Source organism: Archocentrus centrarchus, chromosome 4 (assembly GCF_007364275.1).
Source record: "Archocentrus centrarchus isolate MPI-CPG fArcCen1 chromosome 4, fArcCen1, whole genome shotgun sequence".
Classification (NCBI taxonomy): domain Eukaryota; kingdom Metazoa; phylum Chordata; class Actinopteri; order Cichliformes; family Cichlidae; genus Archocentrus; species Archocentrus centrarchus.
Window position 1 is genome coordinate 1,498,089 of NC_044349.1, and position 12,097 is coordinate 1,510,185.

Genomic DNA, 12,097 nt, shown 5'->3' on the forward strand with positions numbered 1-12,097 from the left:
TCAAGGAATGAGCATAGGCCCTTTGATGTGCTCTGTACATTTGTTTATGCACAGTGAGCCCCGTAGATATATATCGGCACTCCAGGGCCCGTCCTGCAGTCTTCATTTTCCGAAGTTCATTTGAATACCAAGGAGCTGACCGAGAATGTAACAGTTCTTGTTTTAATTGGCGCATGGGAGTCCAAGAGGTTAATAAGATGAGTGTCATAGTAACCGAGTGCCTCATCAGCTGATGCAAAGTCTCTACAGAGGCACTGAAGGTCAGCTACAAAGCCAGATGTGTCAATGTTTTTAATATTTCTAAAACATATTTGGCATTTAGGCTTGGTAGTGAATGCAGTGGAGCGTAGTTTCAAAGATATTGCCTTGTGATCAGATACACCCAGGTCATAGGCCTGGGTGTATCTGATCAGATGAATAGGAAGTGTGGCGCTTGTGATAACAAGGTCCAGGGTGTGACCCCCTTTATGAGTAGAGGTATGGACATGCTGCCTTAAGTTAAAGCAATCTAGTAGTTGGAGAAATTCGGCAGCAAGATGATCAGTAGGGGCGTCGACATGAATGTTGAAGTCTCCCAGTATGATAATATTTGCTGAAGACACGAAAATGGTGGATAAAAGATGAGACATCTCGGATCAATATATCTAGTATGATATATTGATCATACTAGATTATAATATATTTCATAATATTTTTATTTTAGAGAGTTTGATTTTCTGTTACATGGCACTGAACAGGAGTGGTCCTCCAATCTCATTGTACATCCTGTATAATGACAATAAAGGCATTCTATTCTATTCTATTCTATATAAAGGATGTGTTTGGTTTTGGTGGTCGGTAGATGAGGAGAACTAACACTGTGGTAGGTAAGTTTGATTTAAATGCCAAGCATTCGAAAGATGACCATTCAGGTAGGTTTACTGAAGAAAGATCCAGGTTATTATGGTAAATTACTGCAAGTCCACCACCACGCCCCTTACTACGGGCTTTCTTGAAGTAACTGTATTCTGTAGGACAGCACTCATTTAGAGCAATAAAGGTGTCAGGTTTATGCCAAGTCTCTGTAACGCAAAACAAGTCAGAGTCCTTCTCGAGAATGTGATCGTGTCTGAGGCAAGACTTGTTTGTAAGTGACTGGGCATTAAACAGTTCAACTTTGATATCAGATGAAGCTGTGTGGCGCATTACTGGTCGCAGCACATTTTGATCCACTCCGCGGTTTCCAGTTTGCTCGCTGGAGTGCATTGCCATGGAAGCACCCAAGCTATCAGACCAGCAGAAGGCAGCGCTCTGATGACGTGTGCGAGCTGCAGAAGACCGCACAGCTGACCAAAGGGCCAGGATGACCCGGGCAGGCTGTGTTGAATAAACAAACTTTCTATGTGCGCTCCTATGGACGTATCTCGGCCGGCGAAGAAGTCCGAGTTGTTTGATGGTTGAGAAACATGATGGTATATTCCAATTATTAAGGTTCAGAAGCTGTTTAGCTGAATAGCTGAACATAGTAGAGCTTGTATGATAAGTCTGCTACGTGTTAGCTAGGAGGCTAACCCGGGGCAGAGCAGGAGATCTTTATAGTGCAGGGGACCGTCCAGCGTCAATCCAAGGAACGTGGGCTGATCAAATCCACAGCAGGAGCCGAAACAGGTCAATCCAGCGAGAAAGCAAGCCGAGTTGACAACACAACGGCAGGTTACCCAAGGACGCGCCTCCACTTTGGAAACAGCAACAGGTAAGCCCCGCTGAATTTGTGCAAGGAAACAGCTGAGAGCAGCACTGTTAGTGTCCTATAGGCATTATAGATAGAAAGTTTAGAGAGACGGAGAAGCGGCGAACAATTTCACGCCAGCGTCCTCTCCAGCCGTCGCGTCGCCACATCCAATGAAGTTAAAGGTAAATTTAATCTGCAGTAATGAATATGTAGCAGCATAGTTTTGTTAGAGAGGCAGGAGGAAAAGATATCACTGGCAACAGATCTGACATTGATGAAGTCAGAAACTCATGAGAGGAGGTGCTGGGGTGGAGGTGGGTTGCAAAGTGGTTTGCAGCAAACACATGCAGACTAAAGGAGCTGTGTGTGTGTGTGTGTGTGTGTGTGTGTGAGATTTGCTGATTGCGTGTGGAGAAGGGCATCAGCTAAGCCATCAGCTGATGTGAGCTGGCATTGAAATCAGCTGGTCTGCGTTTGACTTTGTGGTCTGACTGAACCAGCACTGGTTTACTGGTTTGACTGTAGATGGAACCTACAAGGCAAACTCTTGAATTTTGGCTGTTTTGCTTTAATGGAGGCGTGTTTTGCAGTGAGAATCTTCGAGTCACACAGGTCTCGATACCAGTCGGCAACCCAAGCGAAACAGGCTGGCCAACAATGCCAGATGAACTTGGATGGCCCCGAGGACTCTACGACCCAGAGGATGATTGTTTGTTCTGCTCTTAGACAAATGTGTGGTTTGTTTAAAGTGTTAGGATGAGTTTGGATGCAGTGATTCCAACTTTGACATCTGATACTCAGGAGTTTGTCATGCATGGAAAGCCTAACATAACAAATTGAACTGAGGGAAGACCGCAGTTTGGAATGATTATAAATATCAGCCATTTTTTCATCTCTTTTCCATTTTAAGAATTTAAGGGAGGGGAAATAACAGCGGTCGTGCAGACAGAGTTCATCGGTCCAAGTTGATGTTTTGAATGGAAATGTAGCAGGATAACAAGAAAAAACTTGCTCCAGAATAAACCACATTCATTTTTGTTTGTATGGTGTTTAGTTTGTTTTTGGAAAGTGTGAATTTAACTTATTCAGCTTCACATTCTTCCACCCAAGCAAAGAAAACAAACAAGGAGTGGGACGGCGCTTTGGCGAGGTGGATCCAGATACTAGTGGTTTCAACCAGCTTGGAGGTACGACGTACAAACGAGCGTCTGCTGTCTTTCCACTTAAAATGAATCAAAAACAGCGCTCGTGTCGTCCGTGCTGGTGACGAGCTAAAAAATTCCACATGCAGCAGGCCACAGCAGCCACAAATCATAATGAAAAGAAGCAGCTGACGTTTGCATCCCCAAATGAGCCACTTCTTTTTTAAATGTGGGGCCTGTAGAAAATTTCATCCAATCCAGATTCAGGATGAGGTGTTCACTAAGGAGAACCATCTGTGACCGAAGAATGTGAGGCTTGGATAACACAGCACGTTTTTTCCTCTTTCCTTGAAAGGCTTTTATGGGTTTTTTACATTCTGCCAAACATTCCTGCTGTGCATGATTTCCAGTAAAAGCATTTCCCAGGCTGGAGGGATGTTAAGACCTTTAGATAGCCTGGAAGCCTCGTACGGTTTGAAAGAGAAATAAAGCTGGATGTCGATGTCATCTGCAAAATGAAGGCATTGAATGTTAAATCGTTTGGTGATTCTATAATTCAATCGTTGGTTATAATAAAGAGCAACAAAAAAAAGGATCCCCATAACCCCACAAGACAGTGGGGGGAGAATCGGATACAAGATCTCCAACAGAGACTGTGGAATTTGTATTGATGAGATAAGATCCAAACCAATCAGATACTGTCCCAGAACAAAAACAATGCACAAACAAAGGACACACTGCCACCACGGTGCAATGTGCCAAGTTTCTGGCTGATAATACTTTGAGAATCACCTTTATTGTGCAACAAAATACTATTTTATGTCTGCTAACCTGCGTTATCTTTGGCATTTTTAATGAATACAACTAAAGAAATGAGGACAACAACCTCCCTCCACCTGAGCGAGGTAATTACACCGTTCGCTGACCCGAAGGCTTTTCCTCCTTTTTTCACTCTTTCTCTTTTTTCTCTTCTTCTATCAGGTGGAGTCGTGAGCTCTCTCGCTGACCCACCTGTGGGTGGTGCTGGTGTTCCTGGGCTTCAGTCATCACACCTGCTGCTGATTCCACTAATCAAACCTCACATTTTTTTAAAAGACTGGCTGGTGCTCAGACTCCCAGAAAACCCTGATCTGCTGTTTCTTGTAAAAATCTCCGGAGAACGATGGATTAAGTCAGATTCCTCAGATTCTCCCATCCCAGAAGATCTATTTCTCTGCCACACTTCCCTGTTTCAGCTGAGCCCCCCCCCCCCCCCCAAATCTACTGTGAAAGAACACCAAGAACCCAAATCCTTAAAGACTGTCAAGTTCAATATTTACACTCTATTACAGACACACACACCTCTATTAACTTCTGTTCTCCTCTCCAACAGAAAACCTTGACTCATTCCAGATGAGCATCACTAACCAGAGTCAGTTACTCCTACCTGTAATTATTTTCTACTAAAGATCTGTAAAAGCCCATGAGTCCTCATTCCTGTTCACACATTAGACCAAAAGCTGCAGAAAATCACACTTTGGGCTTTCTCTGCCTCAAACAGCGCCTGTGTTGCAGGTTAGCGGTCCACACTAGTATAAATTGTAAGCAAGCTCTTGCACCAGCTAGGTCTGTTGAGGGCTTTATATTTATTATTCAGGAGACATTAGGCCAGTCATTCCCATGTTTTTGTTTTTCTCACTTTGAAACTCTGAGCCAAAACCAGTTGCAGCCCAGTGAGTGTTGTTCTCATCCAGCAAGCCTCACAGAGCTGCTTTTATGCAGCAACCTTGAAATCTGTGTGAAGCGAATGCCTCCCGGGCTTCACCACAGCACAGTGAGAGAAGTGAAAATTGGGGGCTGGTGTTGTGAAACTCATGAAGCCCTTATGGGGAGAAATATAAACCACAATAACAGAAAACAGGACACCTCATAATTACTCTGTCAAAATGCCTTTTGTACCATTGAAGGGGAGGTGCTCCTGTGGCATTTCTGATCATTAAAAGGCACCAATTCATCGACGATGTCATTACATGCACAGGTTTCCCCCTGTCATGTATGAAAGCACTGGTTTCAGGATCCTGGCCTTTTATTGTATGTGAGCGTTATCAGTGTAAAATCGGCTGATCCTGGAGGAATGATCTGAATACTGGAGGCCGATCAGACATCCAGGGGTCCGGGGGGGTGAGTGATGAGAGCTGAGGCAGAGCTCGTCACCAGTCTGGCAGGGAAAGCAGGAACGCTCAGACCTGGCGACAGCAACGGCACAGCGGCTTTCAGATCTGTGGTGGGGAAGGGACATATTGCTGCTGTCTGTCACATAGCAATGGGCCAATTTACTGCTAATACAAAATATCACTCAGAGCACATTATCATGAAATGGATGGAAATGAGGAACATCACCTTTGATAAGAGTGCTATGATGAGAGTCAAATACTTCCTCCCTCAGTGAGCTGCTGATGCGCTCCTCTGCTTCATTATAATGCTCACCTTTTCAACGCTGCTGTGAAGTCGCGCTGAATTGGCCGCTGAAGCAAAACTTGACCCTGGGGAATAAATTGCATTGAAAGTAGTTGGTTAGGATTCACTCTTAAATGTTGTGTAATTGCTCTTTTTTTCCCCTCATTGTGCTTCAGGAAAACACACACACACACACACACACACACACACACACACACACACACACACACACACACACACACACACAGAGGAAAGGCACTGTGTGCAGCCCTCACTTCTTTCTGTCTCTGTTTCTCGGTGTATATGGGTCACTGCTGCGAGCAGGCCATCTGGACTGAAGCATAGATGAGTACTGATGGAGTTTAGTGGAAGCATCTTAATATTTTTTTGGTTTTAAAGTCAGACACGGGGGAGGAGACGAGGATCATTTCTCTCTGTTTCTCACACAGGCACAATTTAACATTGTAGCCACTCATTTAACTCCTAATTTTCTGATGAGCTTCATTAACACTGACAAAACTGTTCTGACTTTTTAATCGTTTGGTGGTTACGTGAAATCGCTCGGTAATGGTTCAACGATTCAAAACAACAACAGAGAAATGCAAAAGATCTCAAACAGATAAATCAATCAGTCTGTGTCTCTTATCTTATGATTCATCCACGGGCCGAGGGATCTGTGATGCAGGATTTACAGTCCCACGCTGGTGTCCATTTGCGTAGGTCTTTGGCCAGAGTGAAGAATTGTGGGTATGCAAGCGAAGCAGACGTGCCCCCAAAAAAACCGAAAGCATGGACTGAAAATGAACACTGATTGGTTAAATAGTTCACAGTAAAAGGAGCGAGTGCAGAGTTTAGCAGATGAAATGATCCTACAGACTTTGATCCTTTTTGGCTGTTACTATTAGAACCACGTATTGATGGTGCTAATGTGAATGCTGTATGGGCCCAGCACTACAGGAGTGTGTAAACATCTGGGTACCACTGAGAAGCACATCAGCGTCTTTCTTCTTTCGAGCCGTTCGTGAGCATGCACGAGCAGGACGACTATTACAGACTGCGATTTTCTCCCAAACAAAACAGGATAAAATCAAATAATCATGCGTGTCTCAGACTTTCCAAATGTTGTTAAGCTGTTTTCCCTGAAACCTTTTGACAGCCACTTTTTTTCCTGTTGTTTGGGGATGCAAAAAGTGCAAAATCACATTTTTGAAGCCTCGAGCTGTTTGCACTGCCGCCATCTTAGCTTTTCATGCTAAGATGCTGGTTACGTCAGTCTCAAAGTCGGCCTGTCGGCAGGGATTTTGTGTAGGAGGTGGGCAGGTGGCTGGACCGTCACGCCGAGCCAAGCGTACCCTCACAGACCCGCAGACCTGCAGGACGCTGGTGTGAATCAGATGCTGTTTGAGCCTCTTTTTTCACTTTAATGGGACCATAATTTATAAAATGATCATGTTTTATTCAGTAGCACTTGAAACTAGCAAATGAGACCATAAACCCATCAGAAGAATTTCTTGAGTGCTTAGATAACTTCTTTACAAATGGACTAATTTTTGCATCCAGTGCACAAAGCAGCTCCATAAAGACATGGATGAGCCAGTTTGGTGTGGAAGAACTTGACTGGCCTGCACAGAGTCCTGACCTCAGCCTGATAGAACACCTTTGGGATGGATTAGAGCAGAGACTGTGAGCCAGGCCTTCTCTCCAACATCAGTGTCTGACCTCACAGATGAGCTTCTGGAAGAATGGTCAGAAATTCCCATAAACACTCCTAAACCTGTGGAAAGACTTCCCAGAAGAGCTGAAGCTGTTATAGCTGCAGAGGGTGGGCCCACATCATATTAAAGCCTCTGGATTAAGGATGGTGTGTGTCTGTTTATATACAGTCTGTGAATTTGATTCATGCAGAAACTAAAAGTCTTTGGCTGCTAAAATCAAAATTGTAACTAACTGAATACTGCAGATAAATCCTTATGCAGGATTTACACGTCACATTTTGCAATTTTATCTTGTTTTAATGGTTGGGAAGAGATATAAGATATAGCAACACTTCAAACTTTTAGTATACAGGTTATTTCTCAAGAACTCAGACACATTGTTTCTGTTTGCTAAGCTACAAATCGGTAGGGAGGGATTTGTATGTGACTTTATTCACAGCGTTATCGCGTACTGCCCGTCACCACACATATAAGAAGCTGCTGAAGCCAAAAAAAGGCCGTTTACAGCATGTTCTTTGATAGTGTGACAGCTGGAAAGATTTTGATTTCACAGCTGTGAGATAACAGAAATGCTTCTGAAGGCTCATGAGTAAAACATGAGAGTTGACAGGTTGAGGTGAGCATCACCATCATCAAACTGTGCCGCTGATTGCAGAGGCTGATGAAGATCAGATTGTATCTGTCCACCTGGTATTGTGCAGTTGGGCTGATTTCATTTATACCGTAGCTGACCAGTACTGCATGTACTGAAAAATCAACACGTAAATCCTCCTTTGATGCAGGAATGGCAGGAAAACAGTCGCGTTTAGAAGGCTTACTCTCCAGTGTCATCTGGAGGAGTTTGAACACCTCAGTATTAATATTAGGCACTGATATCAGCTAAGCACTGTTTGTGGGTTCTGGAGTGGTCTCTGCTCTCACAGCAGCATTAACGCCTACATGTACATTTCACTGCTGCAGCGAGGGGAGCAAGTGGCTACAAGTCAGCAGCATCAGGCCGTGAAATTACCTTAATTTTGTCCACTACGCAGCCTACAACACACACAGACACATCAACATGTCCCCGGCCACAGCCGAGTGCACACACCTCACTATCTCCCTTTTCTTGCTCTCCTGGACTCGCTGTTTTTATGTGTATGCGTGTGGGAGGTTGACCGGGATTGTGCTTTATTCTTTTATCTGTGGATGACTCCGCGTGTGGGTGTGCAGCCGTGCTGGAGGATTGTGGGAGTGTGTCTGGGAATGTCTGAGTGTGAGTGACTTTTTACATCCCTGGAATCCATGTCTTGCTTTTATTTTTTGGAGATAGTGTTTTACTCAACCACCCACTCAGTGCAGGGGCATGTGTGTTTGTGTGCATACAAACGTGCACCTGCAACGTTACTACAAACTCTATGAAGCACAGAGTTTAGGTGTTGTGTATGTGTGCAGTGTGAAGGAATAATTGATCCTTTTTTAAAATAGCAGTCACTGGCTACTTTGTTAACACAAATATCCGATCAGCCAATCAAAACAGCAGGAAGTGAAGGTATTTAAGCACAAACTGAGGAAGAAAGCTTTTTATTACCTACCACAGAAGAAGTCTGCCGAGCTTATCGTTACATTTTTATATGGTGTCAGGCCATTTTAAGATTTTCAACTGATACAATACAACCTTTATATCCCAAGTTTGAACAATATAATAACATATATGTAATAAGTCCATAGTAACTACAGAAATGCCATAGTTGTAGCCCTCAAAATTATGAATGAAAAAACTGCATAAAAAGTCTTCAAACTGCAGATTTATTTTGATTGTGTTCATAACTTCATCTTTGAGATACGCTCATTTATAAACTGTGGGAAAATAAAATACCTTTAGTGCACAATTTGCAAAAAGACAGCATGTGTATCAAAGTCAGTGATTTCCAAAAGTGTAATCAAAGAGCTAACGGTTGCAGGAAGGCACAAAGTCATAACCAAGAGGAGCATCTTTGAGCACGCGACACATGGAACCTTGAAGCAGATGGACTACAGCAGCAGAAGACCACACCAGCGGTTTCTTGAACATAACACTGTCCCCAGAACTCAGTCCAACAGAGCACCTGTGGGATGTGGTGGTGGGAGGTTTTCATCACGGAGGAGCTGTGTGACGTGAAAATGCTTCCAGCACCTTCTCGAATCTGTGCCGTGAAGAATTCAGGCAGTTCAGATGAAAGTGGGTCCATCCCGGTGCTACAAAGGCACCTCACAGAGAGTCTGATAGGTGGAGATATTTCCCTGGTAACCAGAGGACGATACCTGGACTTGCAAAAAGACTTCCTGTCTTATACGCAGATGTCTGTGAGAAAAAGGCTTCTGATTTATATCTCACTGTTTAACAATATGATTCTGCATCGTTAGCTGCTCATCATCAAACAAACAATAGAAAAAGGCTTTTTCCAGCATGCTGTTTATAATGCTGTTTATTGTTAAAAGCTGTTGTGCTGCTTGTGAAGATGCAGAAAACAGAGGTATTGGGGGGGGGGCTGTTGCAGCAGAGGATTAGAAATTGAGCTCATGGCAGCTGATCTGACAGAGAAAGCCTTTCTCTGCACCCTGCTGCTGTACAGCATTGAAAGGTTTTACACACACACACACACACACGCCCTACACAACATTCCAATCAATTTTCCACACTCCGCTTCAGCATTCCTGCCCAGTGTTAGCTGCTTTCCTCCAACTGCACACAGGAAGGTGTGTGTGTGTGTGTGTGTGTGTGTGTGTGTGTGTGTGTGTGTGTGTGTGTGTGTGTCTGCCTTTGAAGTAAGAGTATTTTGGGAGATATTTTCTTTCTTCACAATCCAGAACCAGAAGACTGATATTAATCTGCAGCCTGATATCAGAGCGAATTGTCAACTCATTACGCTCTGCTCCAATCTTCAGTTTAACATCTAACCAATAACCACGGGGGAGGGGATTCAATTTTCCTCATCCAATAACCACAGACCCACATATGTGCCTGCAGCTAATCTCATTCTAAATTGACACTGATGCAAAGCTGTGCCAACATACTGGTTTTGCCGGGATTTTAGGAGTCAAGCGGAGTGAATTAAAAGCAGTTAACATGTCCGTGCCTCAGGGGTGCTAAAAACAAGCGATCACTGGAGTTTGAAGCATCCGTGCGCTCGTGCCCAACTTGACTAAACAGTTCCAATAAAGGCGCTGATGGGAACACCGTTAGCGTTTCTCAGTTTGATGCCTTACAGCCGCGGTTAACCTGGTGAGATGGACAGATTGAGCGAGTAAGCTAAGCTAGTTCAGCACCGATGAAAGCAGCAGATTAAAAACATCTACCTAATATTCAGCCGGTTTCCCAGTCATGGATTAAGCATGGTCCTAGACTAAAAGGAAAAAGTCAATGAAGACCACAATAGGAAAAAGTATTTAGTCTCCAGGATTAGACATAATGGGATGGGATGGGAAACTGGGTCATTATGTTTCTGTTCTGTTAAAGCTTTACAATAACTGCCTGTTTTCACTCGTCCACTTATGCTAAACTAAGCATGTCCCGGCCTCAGAGGTGCTGGCGGACGCTCAAGGTCAACAAGTTTACTGCATTTTTGTGGGTGCACAAAAATGTCTTTTCTGAGCTTGCAGCATCACCAACTACTGACCGTTAGCCTGGTGTAAAACCACTGACAGGAACACCTAGCACGTCCCTGCTTGTGTCAGTGCAACTCCAGCGCGTGCTCAGAGCGCTGCTCCGTAGTGCCACTCTTGGTCGTAACCTCAACATTTGCAACAGTGACCGTGGCCACCATTAAAGAAGACATAAGAACAGACATATTTCAGATTCCTGGGGTCAGTAGCAGTAACATTAGTGCACATGTGCAGCAGAGAACTATTCTGCCTTTTTCTCCACAGCTGAAGTAACCTCAGAGATCTTCCCAAATCAATACTTAATAAAATAAACACATTTGTTATATTGTAACACAGTTATTGATCTAAGCGCTCCAACTGTAGGTCATATAATGGTGTTTCCAGCTCTGTACTCAATACACAGGCATTACATTGGTATTAACCTTGACATGAAATTAAATCTGATAACCATGTTTCCTAAATTGCTGAATTTTTGTCATTTGATTTGAGAGTGTGTGTGGCTGCAGGTGTGTGCGCATAGGAACTGTGACCCTGTGTGTGATATATATCTCAGTCACTTGTCACTGATTCAACAGCACCAGAAAGGCCTTTCATCCTCGTCCCCTCCCCCACCACGCGGCCCCTCCCCCTCTGGTCCACCTGTCTCTACCTCTGCTCTCTGACCTGCATTCAGTTCGTCAGCCTCCAGCCTCATCAGCAGCACAGAAGATGCTGCTCTCTCCCTTTCTCGCTCTCATATGGCTGCTAGAATAAAGGCAGCACTGTATCCTACAAAACCAATGATGATGTCAGCTTGTTATTGACTCTCCCAGGTCTGAATGACTGAGCAGAGGATAGGGGGTGGGGTGGAATCTATCTAGTGCAGTGAGGTGACCAGCCAAGCACAAATGAGCTATAGTGTGTGTGTGTTTTGTGTGTCGGTGTGGTGTGGTGTGGGGGATGGGTGGGATCCTGCAGTCCTCGTTTCCGCAGACATAATCTGTCCCAGTTGCTGCACACCTCTTACAGTTTACAATAAGCTCTCTCTCCCTCCCTCTCTCTCTCCCCCTCCCCCACACCCCCCTTGCTATTTTCCCTCCCTCCTGCATGATCTGATCTGAGTACCAAGGCAGAGAGATGGACATAACGGCTAGTGAGACAAGAGAGGAGAACCCACAAGGACTGGAAATAATAAAATGTGCTTAAATGTGAAATTGCATTACACGCGAGGACACACTGCTTATTATTTGCTTTATATTTCTAAGGGTCTATATTTTTATCTGTTTTTGAATAGTCAGAAATAATATGAAGCAAAGCGCACGACAATCTGTAAATAAAAGATAGACGTAGACCGCAGGCAGTGTAGGAGATGGATGGGACCACTGTGTCATTACTCAGTGGTTTGTGATGTCGCATTCTCATTGGTTAAGGACTTGTCAATCACAAGTCTTTAACCAATGAGCATGCCCTGGTTTAACTTATTTTGGGACTCT